Genomic DNA, 17,204 nt, shown 5'->3' on the forward strand with positions numbered 1-17,204 from the left:
ATATAGAGCTTCCAAACGCCTGCTCTGGAGACAAAACCCATGCATTTTAAATGCCATCGAGTTTGCTCTCCAGCAGATGACTCAACTGTCATCACCAGGAAAATTTTCAGCTGTCTAACACCTTCTTTCACCCAAAATGTAGGACTTTGGGAAACTGAAAGATTCTTTTTTTTTCTCATAAAACACCATTCTCCCTCTACCATCCACCTGCTCGTCATTCTGAAAATGTAGAGAGGGCTACTGTCAATCTACTGGTACCCAAATGTCCAGCGGAGTCACCTTGACTTTGAAGGTCTAAATAAAATTGGCTTTAGGGGCTTCCCTGGTGGCACAGTGGTTGAGAGTCCGCCTGCCGATGCAGGGGACGCGGGTTCGTGCCCCGGTCCGGGAAGATCCCACATGCCACGGAGCGGCTGAGCCCGTGAGCCATGGCCGCTGAGCCTGCGCATCCGGAGCCTGTGCTCCGCAACGGGAGAGGCCACAACAGTGAGAGGCCCGCGTACCGCAAAAAAATAATAATAATAAAATAAAATAAATAAAATAAAATTGGCTTTAACTCCTAGCCCTTATCTTGGGGAGGTTCAGGGCTCTCCCCAAGACACTGGTGAATTCCTAGGGCGGATATCTCATGCTACCTCTTTATCCGATTTCCTTGTCCTTCTGAAGCTTCTCCCCACTGACTTCTTGTGTACTCCTTGCTCTCCGCCACTTCAGCCACTCTCTCTTCTCTGGCCCACTGACTCAAAATGTAACAACACCACTTTTCCCTGATTCCTCCAAAAGCAGATGCTTGAGACAGTTGTGGGCAATGAAATTTTACTAAACAGCTGGACTGAGAGTAAGAGAAAAGACGACAGAAAAATTAAACCTTCTTATTCTTCAAAAATATTTCTGTCAAGCCTTCTTTAGGGAATTTTTCACTAGTCATATTTATGTCTGATGCCCCCCTATCTCTTGCAAAATACAGTCATCCTTTTTTGGGGGCCACACCTAACTCAAAATTCTCCTGTCTTTTACGCAGGAAAGTCAAGTTTCCTCTTGGTCTCATCCCTCTCCTCCCTCCGTACACAAGAGGATTCGAAATCAGGCCCATCCCTTCAGGAGTGTTTCTAAACAAAGACATTTCTTCTACAGAGAAGAATTCTAATGTAGTAAGTTCAGGTCAATACTTTCTCTGGGCAGCTGCATTGTGGAGTGGAGGAAGCACTGAACTCAGAGTCAGGAGACCTACGTTTGAATCCTGGCTCTGCGGTTTCCTAGTTTTTTTACTTTGAGCAAAATAACTCACTGTCTCTGAGCTTCTCTCTTCTGCTGAAATATACATCTAATGAATCTCTTCCAGAGTTCGCATTAGTAACAGACTGGATATGGAAGTATGATTGGGATTCAGAAATTGATTCATATGATTGCTGTATGCCAGGCAGTTCGGGTGATGCAGAGCTACCATTGAACAACCTGACCCCTTCTCTCAGGAGCTCACACTTTAATTGAAGAGAATAGGCGATAAAGACCATCTGTGGGGAACCAGGAGGCCAGAGGAGGAGGAGATCCCTGCAGGCTGGGAAGGTAAAGGCAGACTTCCTGGGAAGATGGGCTGGGCTCAAGCTGAGCTTTGAAGGGTGTGATGAGGGGAACGGTCCATTTCGGGTAAGGGGGAAGATGGGGCCAAATTTCTGTACATCAGATGATAAACTCAAGGTCTATGTAGGGCTCCTTAAAATAGACACTCAACGACTTCTTTTTTAATCTGAGGCAACCTTTGGATCCTCTACACAGAACATTTTGCACACAATCCAGGAGGCTCACCTCTCAGGCTCCAGGAAAAATCTTTTGTTTTCAAAGCTTCATTCTTCCATTTCCAGTCTTAAATCTCATTTTTCTCTCTTTGGAGTCAAAACTTTTCAGTCAAAACTTTTCAGTCTTAGGATGTGTCTATATTGATTTTTCCTGGAGTCTTTCTATGCATAGAGCTATTGGGGTTTTAGTTTAGCCCCCAAAATGAGATCCTTGTTTCTTGCCCATGTTCAAAACCAATTAAGAAAGGGGGAAAAAAAGGAGCCACGTAGATGAGGATCAAAATGTTATCTTACTTTGTGTCAAGAATTATTTCAGGTGGTATAGCTTAGAAATGTGACAGCAATGAACTTCCTGTCCTCCAGTTAGGTCTTAGAACAGTACACTGGTGAGAAACACTGAGGCTACGGAGAAGACGTGCTCAATCAGGATCACAGCCATGCACTTCTTAAGGGAAGGAGAGCAGGAGAGTAGACTCCATTTGCTTAATACTTTTAATACATTATCTCTACCAAATCAAGGAACATATGCCAATCACTGCCTCTTCTTAACCAGGGAACTTACTTGACCTCTTTGAAGAGGACTAATGCCCGGAGCAAGAGACCAGGACCATTTGGTGGAAATCCTTCCTCATTAGACAGGGGAGTGGGGAACAAATGCATGCATGTACTCTAAAAACGAACCACTTTCCTTCTTTCAATCATTCGGTCATTCAATAGATATGCAATGAGTTCCTGATATATTTCTAATTACTGTTCTAGGCTCTAGGGATAAAATGGTGAAGAAGAGACGTGGGGTCTGCCCTCCTGGAGCTTTCTCTCTGGAGAATGAGATGGATAATAAACAATTAATTCTACCAATAATACATATTACTCACTGTAATGTGAGAGCAATGGTTGAAAGGTATGTGGTGCTGTCAGAGTGTCTAACGTGTGGCCTATCAGAGTTAAGTCGGCAAGGACTTTCCCAAGCAACACTTTAGCAGACAAGGATGTTCTAGGTCTTTGCTTTGACTCCTTTTCTTCCTTATGCCATCACTTGGAGTGGACTTGTGATTCTAGCGTATGCTTTGGCACATCTCCAAGACACAACCTCTGAGATTGGCTCCCACCCAAAATAAATGACCATCTTAAATCTCAAAGACCATATCTGTCATGTCCACCCCTCGATGGGCAACACTTGTCAGATGAGATGGGTGGCTTTCCTCAACTTGCCTCCCAGAGATGGTTTCCCAGCAACTGTGTAACATAGAGGTGGTGGAATTCTGGAAAGAACTGAGTTTTTCTTGTCCTGGATGCAACTTCTTGGATCATAGATAAAATTAAAACGTAAGCACATAGAAGTAAAAATGAATTAATGATACTTAAAACTACAAATTTTAATCAATAAAAGACACAAATGAGTATGATAAAAGTTGGTGGCTAATGGGCTATCAGTGGTTCTAAAGACCAATATAACATCAGAAATTAGCTAAAAATGATTTTATGCCAGGCTATTAATGAAATATCGAATTGTGACTCAGTAAATGATATGGATATGAGACAGAGAGTATCCATGGAAGTGTCAGTTTGGTTATGAAATCAGAATAGAAATTAATTCTGAAAGAGATGCTTCCAAGGAAATAGAAAAGAGATCCAGCACGAAGCTTCCCCACACCGCCTCTGAACGCCAGAATCAAAGGTAAACAGAAAACCGGGAACAAAGGAGAATCACTTGATGTGGACTGGACAGGGCTGACTGTCCTGTATTACGAAGTCCAGGCTCAGTGAGACAAAGATAAAGGCACTGGACAGGCTGGATGGATGGGGAGTCAGGAGAGCCCATTACGATGTAGGGTAGGATCTTAGGATGTCATATTGGAGGTGACATCATTCCACAGGGAAAATTCAAGAAGAAGGAGAATCCACGGAAGAGCCTGGGATTCAAAGACAAGCAAAAAAAAAAAACAGTCAAGTTTGGTAGTGAGGATTCAGATATAAATGGTCCTGTGCAGTTTCATCTGACAGTGTTTGTTTATGTCGGCGTTCCTTTCAGAAACCCTTGGGCCCTTTTCCACATTCCCACGAGTTCATCTGTAATACTTTTAAAAGAACAGCCTAGGTTCTGAAGCCTAACAGATACCATCTGATAAGACTCTGGGAGAAGGTAATCCACCTTGTCAAACAAGAAGAGTGCAGATGCAAACCGATCTTAGGCTGCAACCTAAAAGAAGATGCAGGAAAATGGAATTTATTGAAAGCGTTCCATTCGCCACAACCGTAACTAAAGCAATATGAACATCATTTTTCTATTTGTACCTAAATAGGGTAACTATGGACAAAACAGACGTACGTGAGGTGGTAGAGGGAATAATAGTGGGCAGGGAGTAGAAATGAAATCTATTGATCAAAAACACAAAGAATATGGGAATTCCCTGGCAGTCCAGTAATTAGGACTCCACACTTCCATGGCAGGTGGCACTGGTTCAATCCCCGGTTGGGGAACTAAGATCCTACAAGCCCTGTGTGGCCAAAAAAAAAAATAAAAAGAAAGAAAAGAATCAGCTGAAAAATGATTTTTTGCCTTTAGGTCAATGAACTGTAGAATTCTGAATCACATACCTTTTGCTACTACATTTTTAAAGTCTTTAAAATCTCCAGTCTTATCCCCTACTGCCCCTATCTCTCACCTAAATATCCTGCTGTAAATTTTATATGTATATATATATATATCTTAGCTGATGAGTACTTAGTTCCGGAGCAGGTAAAGAGAATGTGGTTTATAGTAACTCAATACCACTAGGTCAGTCGTTATTCAGAAGTAACAACTGGGATAGATTCTACCGATGAGATATAATGGGTTTTGAAAACACAGTAACATTCAGTGACCAAGCAGCTGGGTTTATAGCTGGGGAATAAAAGTATTTATCACTTCCCTCTAAGAGCCTCAGAAGCTGTATATATTGCCATCTATTGTTAGTATCATAACTTGAAACTATTCACTGTCTCAAAGTTGCAAAGAACTCCAGGATATATATCATAGAAACAAAAACTACTTAAGTTCCAGTGGGCAGAAACCTCCTACATCAAACTCCCACAGTCCAGAAGGCGAAGTAACGAGCTTCTATGTGTAGACTTTGGTAAGCCCATAAAGTTTAAGATCTTTCCAAAATTTCTAAAAGGAATGCAATACATTTTAGTACCTAACTGTTGTACTTGCTTTGGGAGAGGAAAAGGAACGGACACAGAACATCAATTTTCTCCAGTTCATATTAAACCATCTAAGTACTTTAAGACTTCCTTCAGCTTATTGCACCCAATTTATTCTTGAACTAAGACAATTTTCATTGAAATGCCTTTGTTCATATTTATTTTGAAATTAAAAGCTGTTTTTCAATGCTAACAAGGACGTGGTAAAACTAGCACTTTTGTACACTGCTGGCAGGGGTTTTGATCTGCACACCCGTTTTCTGGTCATGAGACTGTTCTCTTTGTCCTCCCAATCCCTTAGATTCAGGAATTTCTCTTGACTTGGATAGCCACTGGTTTGGGGATTGCATGTGCAATGTTCCCAATAATTTAATGAGATAAATCCTCAAAGTGTCATTTTTAAGACCCGGTTTTGCACTGGAAGTGAAAGGACTGGGGACACGATACAAACATGAAATATCCAAAGAAAGAAAGATGGTCATAGAGAAAAAGAAAAAAGTGAGGAAAGCAAAGTAAAACAAAAGCACAACGACAACAAAAATCATAACAAACTTGTAAACAAATTGAAGAAATCTAATGGTGTGAAGCTATCAAAATCACCAATTTGAAAATGGATTTGCTCCTGGTGACATTAAATTTATGGGGTAGTCCCCAAAGTATTAAGATGCGTATATCTCGGATGCTTGAATGCACTAATGTTTTTGTTGTCAGAAGTTTGTCATTCTGTCTAGAAAGGAGAGGAAGAGAGAAGGAGTGAGGTAGGAGATGTGGAGAAAGAGTGAGAAAGGAGAGAGAATATATCAGGAGAAAATATACTACAGCCAAGAGTGTTTTCTCCTTGATAGCAGGTAGTCATTCCCAATACATATCCAGTTGAATGATTTTACAGCTTTTTGGCCAGAGAGAATTCTGAGATAGAAATGTCTGAGATATGTAATTGTAACAACAAGTATATGTTCTGAAATAATAGATGCTGCATGTTATTGGTCCATTGCATACACGGGATTTTGCATTCAAGGGGAAACATTCCTCCAAGAAGCTTAAGGCATTTTATAAAATCTAATTCCAGTCAAACACTATAGTAGGCATAATAAATCGTCGTTAAAAGAGAGTATTCTCAGTGGGCAGGTAGAAATTTGTCTAAAACTCTAGCAATAGCTATATACTTCTCTTTCCTTGATGTATCCAACAAGGACCTCTTTAAGATATGACTACTGAAAAAAACATTTCTGCAGGAAGCCATGCAAGCTTTTTTAAAAAGGAAAGAGAACTAGAACCGTCTTTATACTTCATTTTTATTAGTTTTCAGAAATCTTGGTTAGAGCAAAGTTTCAAATGTCTAAGTAGATAAAATGAGAAGCAAAGTTTTAAAAGCAAAAGGGACGATGCTGATATAGGTTCTATTTGCAACCTCAGGCCCATTTTCCATCCTGTTCACCCAGCTCTGTGCTCAGGAGGCCAACCTCTATGGATGCATTCTCTGGAACCCCTGGCCTCTGGCTTCCTGTTGGGTTCAGCCATGGGGACAGTGCACCAGCAGGCTGTCAGAGGAACAGAGGGAGGTGGGTGTATTTATTTCCTTGCTCCATTCCTGCTGGGTCACAGTTTGGGTGTGGCTGTCATCCCTACAGCCACAGCTCCTGTCAGGTGGCCCCATCTGTGGTTTTAGCTCTTGTGGCATTGCAGGAGCCTGTCTCTCCTTTCATCCCCACAGACTGAAGGTGGTAATGGCTTCCCACTGTCGCCAGACCCTCGGTGTCACCATCCATTATTAACATCCTTAACGCTGCCCACTCTTCTATAAATAGACCCTGCAGGAGCTGAGAGCTGATTCATTCCAAGCGATTCCTGGAGACAACGAGGGGATCACCTAAGCAGACAGAAGAGATGATGGAACAGTGTGGTCCATCCCTCCTGGCTGAAAAACATATAATAATTCCTTAGAGAAGAGAAAGAGCAAACTTCACTTCAATTCAACCTTCTACAGTTCACTTAGAAGTGAAATGTCAGACATCCATAATTAGTAAAATAATTTAATTTAGATGCTCAGCAAACCTAGTTATAATGTTATCTTGGAGATTCCTGAGCGAGTCTTTCCAAGCAGTGTGGTTGGTCTTAATAGCTCCCTTTTTGCAATCCAGAGAAGCTGCATTATTATATCTGAAAATATCTGATGCCAGGTGGATCTGGTCAACCATCTATTTATTTAGTAGGTGCCCAGGTGGGGAGAGACACTGCCCAGCTCACCTGGCAGAAAGAAGTCAGGGGTAGAGAATTGATCTCTGAATACAGACAGTTATACTTTCAGGAAAAGGAAAGAGGGAAACACAGAATTGCAAAAATTTAAAGCAGGAGGAAGCCCTAAATATCTCCTTGTCGAATTCCTTCACCCACCATTTTCCTCAGATAAGGAAACCAAGATTCCCAAAAGAATTAGGGACTGACTCAGTCTTACTAGGCCAGTACTAGAATCCAGGTCTCTATCTTCCCAGAATGCTCCTGTCCAGAAGGATAAGTGGCCAGGATCACATCTGTTTCTCTGGGCTCATCCGTCTGAATAGTTGGCAGATTTTCAGGCTCTTACAAATATGGAGAGCTCTGAGATAGGGGAGGACGTCCAAGTTTCTTCAGTTTACACTGCTGTGTGGGTCCACTGTTAACATTTGAGAGATAAACAGGAGATAAACCTTTTTTTTCACCAGGAAAAATCACGCACAAGTTTATTGCAACGTCATCAACAGACCTTCCTTTCAATTTCTGCACATGGAAATATATCAATGTCTAGGCTCAAACCTGGCCCCTTTCTTGAGGCTACTTAGCTGGGTTGCTTGCTTGTAGGCAGTTTGGCTGGTGGACAAGATGATAGTTAACAGAACATGCTTTTGTTGCCCGGAAACAGGTTCCAAAATAGCCATTCACAGAAGGGAAGAGATTCTCACTGGAATGTGTACAAATCAGTTTCCCCACTATCACTTCCCTGGACCTCCCTTGCCATCTGTGGCACCTCCATGCAGACTCCCTTATCCCTGAGACTGGGAAGAGAAGGCATTTGCTCCATGTATTCTAACTGCATGCTGGGACAGCTGGAGAAAATAGATAGAGTCAGCTATTCATGTCGGACATAATGGCTTCTAACTAGTAACATTTATGATGGAGATACCTGGGCTTCCTCAAATGGGAAGAACCATTTTAGAGGGAGATAGATAGAGCTCTTTGCACTCACCAACGGAGCAGAAAGTCTAAAGTTTGTAAATACCAATGGCTGTGCTGCCAACAATTGGCTGAATGAGCCAGGTGTCTATCAGGACCAGAACAGTGGGTAAGAATAGTGAGAGAACAGGTCATACTGGTAGACTCTAAAATCAATTATCCAGGTAGACCCTTAGGACTGGATAAAGGCCAGAGATCTGACTGAAGACTGAGGCCATGTAGCAGGGGAATGAGTTCAGAGGTCAATCCAAACTGCAGAAATAAGCCCAGAGGAAAAAAGGAAGACAGATTTTAATATAGATAGCAAAACTCCCAGACTAGGAGTCCAAGATATATTCTATCTCACTAAGGGGTCATGGTCAGGGATGATTGAAAGCACGAGAGGGATTGTGGGTAACTTTACAGAATGACGTTAGCAGATAGAAGAAAATCAGTCATAGAGAAGCTCTAGACTTTGTTTCTTTCTGGCAAGGAAAGAGGGACGCTAATGCCTTTTCTACTTTAGACTTTCTTTGGCTACTTCTGTGGGTCTAAGATTGTTCAAAGGTATTGGTTACCCGATTCCATAGATTAGGAATCCCAGACCAGCGAGGCAAAGTAATTTACTTAGGGCCATCGAGCTGAGCAATGGTTCCTCTTGAACTAGAGCCAAGGTCTCCTAATAGCAATGAGGCAGAGAGAGCACAAGATAAGAAGTTGAAAACAAAATTGATCCTGATTCTGTTGCTTGGGTTAACCCCTTCATCTCCCTGATTTCTTCATCTATAACATGGAGTTAATAACAACTATTTCATGGGATTGTATGAATTAAATCATATAAAATAATATGTGTATAAGCTATCAAGCAACATGTTATACAAATATAATACGTGATATGTCTACCTCGATGTTACTTTTTCAGAAACCTTTATGGACAAAACTAAATGGTTCCAACCTGTCACGAAAACATTCAGATAGCAGATTGCACCAGGAATTCCCACACGTGGCATCCATTTCAAAACAATTTATTTCCTTCCACTCCAAAGAGAACTATATCGACAAATAAGAACATGTTGCCCACGTATTATGTGTAGCCCCACCATGTGCTGCACAAAATCAGGCATCTGACCCAAGTCATAAATTATATCCCTCTTCCTACAAACAGCCAGAATACGGCTACTGCAGAAAACTGAATGACGACAATACAGCATTTCATCTCAATGAGAACTTTGACCCTGAAAGTCTCTGAACATTTCTTAGAGTGGTGAGGATTAGCCTTTTCAGACATTCCCAGGCTTAGATGAATGATTCCCATGAATTCTCATTCGACAGATCTATGACATGGCCCATACATACTGCAGGGTGTATCTGTCAAGTTGCTAAAGGCTTAAACAAGGGATCTTAGTACTTCATACATCTAAAGCTTAACAGATTCTATTTTTTATATTTTCCTCAAACCACATCATCACCACCGTCACTATTAACCACAGGCATCATACTGAGATGTGCTTTCTTTTGTATGGGGAGCATATACATTTCTAGTTATCAGGGAGCAGGAAAACAAAGAGTGGCTCTGGTGTATACCCCATTTTGTCTAGTAAAATGGCATTGTTCCCAGCTTAAGGATCCAAAGACCAGCGTGTCCAAATCCTCCAGCCTCTCCTCGTGGCTTAGTAAAATTGAGTAATCTAAACAAAAGGCACTTAAAATTTTTTTGAAGACAAGAGCAATAATTGGATACCATGTACAGAGAGAAGTGGTACCAGTTGCCCATTGTCTCGTTCTCCTATCCTGGACCCTAGGTTGGAGAGCCCTTTGAGGCCTGAGCACTTTTCCCCTCATGTGTTTAAGATGGAGGTGATATTTATGACTCCCTGAACTGTGATTTGATGCCTGCCGTGGAGCCCTCCCCCCATATTTTAGGCTGCTGATTCCCCGAGTGGAGCCATGAGGGGTCCACTTGTGCCCGCCATTGTCACATGAATAAGAGGGACCCTGACTTGCCTCTCATCATGTGCCTGACCCCATCCCCTGATCCTGCTTCCTTGTCTCTCGCTAGATTATTTTCTTGTACTTCTCAGTCAAAAGAGTAGGATCTAATCAGTACTGGCTCAACTGCTTTTCCTTACTTCAGGAGACAGTTTGCTTCTAGTCATACTACAAAGGGAGAGATTCCTCTGATCAGATCTTAGGAACCACTGTAAAGCTTTCTTTAATTTATTGTACATTTTAAACCCAAACAGACCTGGAGTAGAACCCTAAGCATAAGCAGCATAACTTTTAATTATCTTCCAAGGGAACAGAATCCTAACAACAGTCTGTAGAAAATTTCCCCACACTGGCTGGCAAATGCTTTCCTTCTTCCCAGCCCTTATCCTGTGAGATAATAACAAATGGAATTTTATAAACTCCTCTAAGCAGAAGAAAAAAGTGTCAGTCATCACTCCTGCCCTAGCCAACAGCAAAACAAAACCAAAGAAAAAAAAAGAAAAATGCACTGAATTAACAGCCAAATTCTCAGCCCTTTGTCGTAGGCATAGGTACACCAGAGCATGACTGCGAATGCCCAAGCCTTGCAGAAAGGAAGCGCTCAGGCAATGACAAAGAGGGAGCAGACTCGGGCTGGAGGGAGGGGGTTCCCAGCTCTACCACTGTGATAGGCATTTCTCAACTGGAAACAAAACCAGAGGCCACAGGTCTGCTTCAGTGACTCAGACTGTGCCCTGCACAAGGATGCCCACCAGAGGGCGGGGGTGAAATTAAGACCAGGAGCTGTTCACCTAAAGCTTAGAAAAGGTGTATTTTTTAATTCACCCAAAGACCCATCCACTTGGCAAATCTTGTGACCATAAGGCTGCCAGGCTGTCTCATTTAAGACCAGAGAGTATGGCCCCTGACAGGATGAGAGGCTCCTGTCTGCATGCCCCTGATCAGCTCAGCCATTTCCTCTGATCCATCTCTCCTGGGTAAGGAGAAGAGGAGGAGAGGAGAAGGAAGGGGAGGAGAGGGGAGGGGAGGGGAGAGTGGGAAGCATTTTTGCTCAAAATTAATAGGACTCAGGTCCAACTACATGCAGCCGCCCTGGCCGTTTTCCTGGAATGTCTCATCTTGACCTTAGCAAGCCAAACGTCAATGTTGTATCTGTCTCCAAACAGAGGCTGAATGGGATGCAGCTGCTCTGCCTGTCAGTGTCCGAGCCCAGCTGACCAGCTCCATGTTCCTTCCCCCACTTTGTCTGCCTCAGTCCCACACACAGTCCTGCTGTTTTCATGCCTGTGGAGTCAATGGGAAAGTCAACTAGGCTCGTGGAAAAGCAGGGGAGCAAAAACTCCCTAATGGGTCCAGTACTCTTCCCTGTCTACAGGATGTATTGCAAACTGTTACTCACCTCTCTGTCTTTCAGGGAGTGATATAAAATGTGAATATGCTTGCTTGGTTCCCAACGTCTTCCCTGATCTGTCACCGTCACCCTGATTCATCAGCCTTGTGTGTTAACACTGCCTACATTGCACTGATGGTCTGACAGCACGAAACCGCTCTTCATTCAAGCTGTCCTCACTGTTAAAGGTCAACACCTGCCCTTACTCTCGCACCGTTGTGACTTGTTCACCCTACAATGCTGATCTCTGCCATCGCATCAAGCACGTCGTATTATAATAATTGTGTTTGACTGGACACTGGACTGAAACTATGTAAGATACTTAGGGAGAAGCACCACGGCTTAGTCAACTCTGAATTCCCAGCACTGTGCACAGTGCCTGACACTTGTCAGTGCTCCATGAGTGCTATGTGAATAAATGAATTGAATGAATGATGGTGGAAGTGGGATCAGTGAACATAATTTTGTTGGGGTGAATTAGATGAGAAGAAAAAGGTTGCAGTTGAATTTGGAATCAAAAACGTTTCTTTTCCTTCTTTCTGTCTTCCTTTCTTTCTTCCTTAATTCTTTTTCCTTCCTTTCCTATTATTTCTTTTCTCCCTTTCTTTCTAATTTTAAGGAATGCCTAAACTAACAGGTGGAATTAAAGAAGGTAAAGATAAAAGACACCATGGATAAAGTGTATGGATGGGGAATAAAAAGTTGAGGGATGTCACACAGGCCATCTCCCCTTTCCTGATGAAAACAAAGGGAAAGTGTGCAGACGGTGAGGGGATTCTTCAGATGAGACAGTAAAATGATGACACCTACTTATGAATTGAGTGTCCTCATGATAGAGTTGCTCAAGTGTTCAGCAACTTAGGAAAGGCTGGGTTTCTATAGATAAAGGAATAGGACAAGAGGGAGCTGATAGACTGGATGAAGTAGGAGAATCGGAAACTGGAGGTCTCTGGGAAACAGAAGAGAGTGTGAGAAGGAGCAGGTCAGAGATCTGGGAGGAGACAGGACTGTGACCAGGTCTCTAACATGGGGTGGTCCGAAGTGACACTGAGGAATATGTGCTGAAGGAAAAGAGGAAGATACAGCCACGAAGCGGAGGGGGTGGAAGAACCGTAACACCAAAGCATTGGTTGTCACTCACATGGGTGGTGAAGTCCCTGAAGATGATGGCAGGACATGGAATAGAGAGGAAGCTATGATACAGACGTTAGACCTAAAAAAGCAGTGTCTATCTACAAGTGAGGAAGTAATGGTCTCCGAGTGGATACAAAAGAGAGGTAGAGGTTTCCAGTATCCCTTCTCCAAAGTCTTCCATCCTCGGCTCTTATGCCTAGGAAACACACATAGATTTCCTACCATACATTCTCCAAAGCACTTTTCCGCTGCAGTTTGACTCTCCAGTTCTCAACTCTTCCTTTGGCAGAGGTTGCAGGCACCAGCTTCTTTTCCCTCCTATAGAAGCTGTTACCATCTACTGCAGCCTTTGGAATTCTGCTCCCCCAAACCCAGCTATGGAAGATCGTGTACTCGTACCTTGCCAGGATAGCACAGATGTGTTTTTGTGAGACTCAAGAACCTTGTTGAAACCCTGTATCCCCAGCACCCATGGAGCAAAACAGGAGAAGCATGGGAAAAACGGAATGTGTTGTGAGGGGCTGCTCTATCCTAAAACAGTCTGATAAATAGTTGGCAACAATGGGAGATGTGATTAGGAGGGGCTATGGGAGTGAGAGTGGGAGCCCAGACCAGTGACCACTTGATAGCAGGCCAAGATCCTTCACTTTGTCACAGGAATAAACATAGCTCATTTTTGGAGGCCAACAATTTGATTAAAATACAACAAACCATGTTTAAAACGTCATCCCTTTTCAACTAAACTGATAACACTGGAATGAAACATACTGCTGGGAAAATGTTCTCAAAGATACTCGACAATTTTAGTCCTAGGGACTCCCTTTCTCATCTGTGCTATCTCTTTAATGTGTAGATTCTCACTTAACTTGGCCTGAACTTCTGTTTACAGCAACTCCTGGATTTTATAGATGGAACTAATACCTAGAGGGGAAGTGATTTTCTCAAGATCATAGAGCAGGTGACTAGTCGAATCTGAATTGGAACCGTGACCTCTTAGGCACTAATTCAATCCTCTTTTTACTATAATGTGATTCCACTGGAGGAAAATAAAGGATTCAGTTCTGCAGAAGTGGATTTTGTCCCAACTAATTTAACAGCAATAGTGTTTTCTGTTACTACTAGACATAACTAATGTTCAGATAGCTCCTTTTGTTTATTAACTTTTTCTCTGTGAACTTACGCATGACATTATGTTCCAGACCACATGCTTATATATCAAAATGCTGTGGTGCAAACTGGGGTATATTTTTATTCTGACAACATGTTTTGTAGAGGGCAGTTTACATACTTACAACAGCCAGATGGCCTCAATTTTCTGGGACAAACTTATCTCCAGTATTCAAACATCACGTCCCTGTGTTTTATATCTATTTCCATGTTAACTGTTTTCTGACCATAGTAATGATTTGTTAAAATGATTTCTAAGTGCGTTTAAGTTGATATCTTCATGAGAGTTTTCAAGTTAACCAATTCACAAATCAGGAAAGTGATCCTTTGCCAGACAATGAGTTCAAATTTTTGATTTGGGGAAAATGATCAATAATATAACATGATCTTATTTTCTCCTCTACCTACAAATTAAAGGTAAGCCTTCCCTTTAGAAATTAGTAATTGTGCTCCAAAAATCTGATGAAGAGGATAATGCTGTGAAGATGGAAGTTTCTAAAAGAATAGTGATAGTAAAGTATATTTCAGTTTCTATGGTACTTTCTAGGAGGTCAGAAGAACAAGGCAAAACCCAGTAAAAACTCATCTTAGTATCACTACTGTTCATCACATTCAAGGATCTCAAGGCTCGTAGCTCCAGGGGATGAGCAAAAATTGTTTATAATTGTGCTTAATAGATGTATCACATTTCTCAACACTCTTCTTGTTACAACTTTGCAGCAATTAAGATTAGGTACAACTACACAAAACAGAAAAAAAACAAAAAACCCTCAATATAAGAGTAGTTTAAAAAATAAAACAAATAGAATTTTAAACAAAATAACAGAGGTTTAAACCACAAATGGTGATATTTTTAATAAATTACAGAAATTAAAAAATGAGTGTTAAGGAGATTAACAGGCAGAGAAATCAGTCAAAATATAGAAGATTTAGGGGCTTCCCTGGTGGCACAGTGGTTGAGAGTCCGCCTGCCGATGCAGGGGACACGGGTTCGTGCTCCGGTTCGGGAAGATCCCACATGCCGCGAAGCGGCTGGGCCCATGAGCCATGGCCGCTGAGCCTGCGCATCTGGAGCCTGTGCTCCGCAACGGGAGAGGCCACAACAGTGAAAGGCCCGCGTACAGCAAAAAAAAAAAATATATATATATATAGAAGATTTAAACAATGTAATTAACATTTATGACCTAATTGAAAGAACTCTGTCCCCAGTACCTGCAATATGCACATTTGTTGCAAATGCTAATGTAATCTACTAAAATTGTCCATTTGCTAGGGCACAAAGCAAGCACCAACAATTTCAAAGATTCAAATCATTTAGTGTATGTTATCTCATCACAATTAGAAAATTTAGGTGTAAACCAATAACAAAATATAGAGAAAACCCCTAAATGTTTGAAATTAAGTGATATACTTCTAAATACACGAGTCAAAAAATAAATCACAAAAGAATTATAAAATTATTTTGAATTATATGACAATAAAACCCACAAAATGTAAAAACTTGTGGGAATGCCAAAATGAATAGCCTAAATTATATATATTGAAAAAATTAAAAAAATTAAAAATCAGTGATGTAAATAAGTATCTCTCTCCAGAAGTTAGAAAAAGGACAAAAAACTAAATCTAAAGATAACAGAAAAGAAAAATAATAAAGATAATAGCAGAATTAATAAAATATAAAACAAAACAAAAATAGAACAAATAAAACTAAAATATGTTTTTTAAATAAAAAAGACTAATAAAATAGATAAACCCTTGGCAAGATTGGTCAAGAAAAAGAAAGAGAAGATACAAATTACAGATATGGGAATGAAAAAGCAAAGCATTATAGTTTGTGCAGAAATTAAAAGGAAAATAAAAATATATTTTAAATAATTTTATGCAAAAAATTTGAAAATTTAGAAGAAATGGACAAATTCCTAGAAAAATACAATTTGTCATACTGATATATGAAGAAATAGAAAATCTCAATGATCCTATACTATTTAAAAATTGAGTCTATAATCTTAAAAATTTCTAAAAAATATCTTAAAGGAAAATTTCCGGACAAGTTTGGTCTATTGGTGAATTTTTCCAAACACTTAAGAGGAAATAAATAAAAACAATCTTACACAAATTTTTTCAGAGGTTAATGCAAGAGAGAACAATTTTCAGTTTATTTCATGAGGCTGATATATCCTCAATACCAAAAACTAATAAGGAAATTATAGACATCTCACTTAAAAACATAAAATGGAAATTCTAAACAGAATATTAGCAATCCAAATCCAGCAACACACACACAAAGTTATAATCATAGGAATACAAAATTGATTTCACTTCCAAAAATAAACCAAAGTTTGACAAATAATTCTGGGATAACTCAGAGTGGATTATAGACCTAAATGTAAGGGCTAAAACTATAAAACTCTTGGAAAACAACATAAGAGTAAATCTTTGTGAAATTGACCATTGATTTCTTTGAAGCAAAACCAAAATTATAAATAAAAAGAGAAAAAATTTGATATTTTGAACTACATCAAAATTTAAAACTTCTGTCCTGCAAACTGTACCATCAAGAAAGTGAAAAAAAAATCCACAGAATGGGAGAATATTTTTGCAAATCATAGCTCTGATAAGAGACTTGTGTCTAAAATATATAAACTATTAAAACTCAATATTAAAAAGACAGACATTCCAATTTAAAAATGAGTAAAATTTCCAAATAAACATGTCTTCAAAGAAGATATACATAAATGGCCAAAAAGCTCAGGAAAAGGTGTCAGTCATTAAGGAAAATGCACATCAAAACCACAGTGAAACACATCCATTAGGATGGTATATATTAGTCTGCTAAGTCTACCATAACAATGTACCACAGACTGGGTGGCTTATACAACAGAAATTTATTTTCTCACAATTATAGAGACTAGAAGTCTGACATCTAGGTGTCAACAGGGTCGGTTTCTTCTGAGACCACTCTCCTTCGCTTGTACATGGCCATCTTTTCTCTCTGTCCTCACATGTTTTTTCCTCTGTATGTCTCTCTGTCCAAATTTATTTATTTATTTATTAGGACACCAGTCATATTGGATTAGGACATACCTTTATGACCTCATTTTTACTCAATTACCTCTTTAAAAACTCTATCTCCAAATACACTCACATTTTGAGGTACTGAAATTAGGACTTCAACATGTGAATTTGGGGTAAGACATAATTCATTGCATACAGATGGCTGTAATGAAAAAGACAGATAGTAAATAAGTGTGGTGAAGATGTAGAGAAACTGGAACTCTTATACTTTGCAGCTGGGAATGTAAAATGGTACAGTTAATTTGACAAACAGTTTGACCATTCTTCAAAAAGCTAAA

Source organism: Lagenorhynchus albirostris, chromosome 13, assembly GCF_949774975.1.
Source record: "Lagenorhynchus albirostris chromosome 13, mLagAlb1.1, whole genome shotgun sequence".
In the NCBI taxonomy this organism is placed as follows: domain Eukaryota; kingdom Metazoa; phylum Chordata; class Mammalia; order Artiodactyla; family Delphinidae; genus Lagenorhynchus; species Lagenorhynchus albirostris.